We start from the raw sequence: 3,125 nt of genomic DNA, 5'->3' as shown, positions 1-3,125 counted from the left end.
TGGTTCGTTTATCTGGCCCGGGTACCCCGGTGAGAAGAGTTTGAATCAAATCAAACTTTATTTACCACATGGACCGAATACAACAATTGTAGACTTTACCGTGAATTGCTTACTTACAAGCCCTTAGCCAACAGTGCAGTTCAACAAGAAGAACATATTTACGATGTAGGCTAAAATAAAAAGTATTAATAAAAAGTACCACAATAATAATAACTAGGCTTTATACATGGGGCACCGGTATCAAATCAGTTGAGGTAATCTGTACATGTAGGTGGGGCCAAGTGACAATGCATAGGTAACAAACAAGCAGTGGTGGGGGTAGAATTGTTCAGCAGTCTAATGGCTTGGGGGTAGAAGCCGTTGAGGCCTTTGGTCCAAGACTTGGCGCTCCGGTACCGCTTGCCGTAACTTGGGTGACTGGAGTCTGGCAAAGGTCACTTCGGGTGAAGTGATTGCATTCATGGTGGAACCGGGCTGCTTCCGGGCGTGAGCCAGGTGCCCCACTCTGGTGGACGGCGAAATCGGTTCAAAACAAAGGTGACGTTAGTTATAAATCCGTTTTTGTGTTTTCACATTCAACAGTGATTGCTTTGGATAAAACACTTTACCTGCCTTCCCAATGAAAACATAGTTTGAAAATTCAAACATTTATTTTATGGAAGAGATGTATGTTTCTGGACGATGCACCATGCTGACATGACCAAGCCGCGCAGATTTGATTTGAGAAGGGCGCTCCTCCATCCCCGTTTTCACCCGATGACGTGCCGGGCCATTGCCCGGTTCAACACGGGCCAGCGTAATATAACTCATTTTTTCCTTTGCTTTGGCACATGAACTCACACCCCTTTTATTTGAAAAACAATACAGTCCCGGAGATACTCTGACAGTACATACCGTTACCTGGTCCTGAATCCCCCGAGCACCCATAAATGTGGTTCATCTCGAGGTTTCTTCCTTAACGGGTATTTTGTAGATTTTTTTCTCCATACAGCTTGTTGGTTTTTACTGGCAATTGCTTGATATTTGGGGGTCTTCCATGCAGACGACTAACGAGCTTTGATTAAAATGTAATTTATTCATTGAAAATACTATAAATATTTGGTGGCTTTATGGCCATTTGAAATTAATCAAAATAATCTGTTGAGGTGGATTTCATTACAACAGAGAGGCTTCTGGTAGCACTAACAAACTCAGCAAAATAATAAAGTCCTCACTGTCAACTACATTTATTTTCAGCAAATTTAACATGTGTAAATATTTGTATGAACATAAGATTCAACAATTGAGACAAACTGAATAAGTTCCACAGACATGTAACTAACAGAAATCTAATAATGTGTCCCTGAACAAAGGAGGGGTCAAAATCAAAAGTAACAGTTAGTATCTGGTGTGACCACCAGCTGCATTAGGTACCGGACTGCACCAGATTTGCCAGTTCTTGCTGTGAGTTGATACTTCCCTCTTCCACCAAGGCACCTGCAAGTTCCTGGACCTTTCTAGCCCTCACCCTGCGATCCAGCAGATCCCAGACGTGCTCAATGGGATTGAGATCCTGGCTCTTCGCTGGTCATGACAGAACACTGCCATTCCTATCTTGCAGGAAATCACACACAGAACAAACAGTATGGCTGGTGGCATTGTCATGCTGGAGGGTCATGTCAGGATGAGCCTGCAGGAAGGGTACCATGAGGGCGGAGGATGTCTTCCCTGTTACGCACAGCGTTGAGATTGCCTGCAATGACAAGCTCAGTCCGATGATGCTGTGACACCGCCCCAGACCATGACGGACCCTCCACCTCGATCCCGCTCCAGAGTACAGGCCTCGGTGTAATGCTCATTCCTTCGACGATAAACTCGAATCCAACCATCACCCCTAGTAAGACAAAACCGCAACTCGTCAGTGAAGAGCACTTTTGCCAGTCCTGTCTGGTCCAGCGACGGTGGGTTTGTGCCCATAGGTGACGTTGTTGCCGGTGATGTCTGGTGAGGACCTGCCTTACAACAGGCCTACAAGCCCTCAGTCCAGCCTCTCTCAGCCTATTGCAGACAGTCAGTACTGATGGAGGGATTATGCATTCCTGGTGTAACTCGGGCAGTTGTTGTTGCCATCCTGTACCTGTCCAGCAGATCTGATGTTCGGATGTACCGATCCTGTGCAGGTGTTGTTACACGTGGTCTGCCACTGTGAGGACGATCAGCTGTCCGTCCTGTCTCCCTGTAGCGCTGTCTTCGGCGTCTCACAGTACAGGCATTGCAATTTATTGCCCTGGCTACATCTGCAGTCCTCATGCCTCCTTGCAGCATGCCTAAGGCACATTCACACAGATGAGCAGGAACCCTGGGCATCTTTTATTGGCATTTTTCAGAGTCAGTAGAAAGACTTCTTTAGTGTCCTAAGTTTTCATAACTGACCTTAATTGCCTACGTCTAAGCTGTTAGTGTCTTAACCATTCCACAGGTGCATGTTCATTAATTGTTTTTGGTTCATTGAAGAAGCATGGGAGACCGTGTTTAAACCCTTTACAATGAAGATCTGTGAAGTTATTTGGATTTTTACCAATTATCTTTGAAAGACAGGGTCCTGAAAAAGGGACATTTCTTTTTTTGCTGAGTTTAGTGTATACACTCTGTATCCAAAACATTAAGAACACCAGCTCTTTCCATAACAGACTGACCCGGCAAAAGCTATGATCTCTTATGTCACTTGTTAAATTCATTTCAATCACTGTAGATTAATGGGAGGAGACAGGTTAAAGAAGGATTTTTAAGGCTTGAGACATGGATTGAGTATGGGCAAGGCAAAAACATTTAAGTGCCTTTGCACGGGGTATGGTAGTAGGTGCCAGGCGCAACGGTTTGTGTCAAGAACTGCAACACTGATGGGATTCACACTCAACAGTTTCCAGTGTGTATCAAGAATGGTCAACCACCCAAAGGACATCCTACCAACTTGACAATTGTGGGAAACATTGGAGTCAACATGGGCCAGCATCCCTGCCACAATCACATGCAGTCTTCCCATTGCCAGTCAGTCACCTTTTCAGGTAAAGTACAGTTCACATGCACATTCTCAAGAGGTTAGAGAACAAAATATATATTTTTAACAAATCATGAATCAAAAGGGA

Source organism: Oncorhynchus tshawytscha, linkage group LG04 (genome assembly GCF_018296145.1).
Source record: "Oncorhynchus tshawytscha isolate Ot180627B linkage group LG04, Otsh_v2.0, whole genome shotgun sequence".
NCBI classification, from domain to species: domain Eukaryota; kingdom Metazoa; phylum Chordata; class Actinopteri; order Salmoniformes; family Salmonidae; genus Oncorhynchus; species Oncorhynchus tshawytscha.
Note: the sequence above shows the minus strand (reverse complement) of the source record.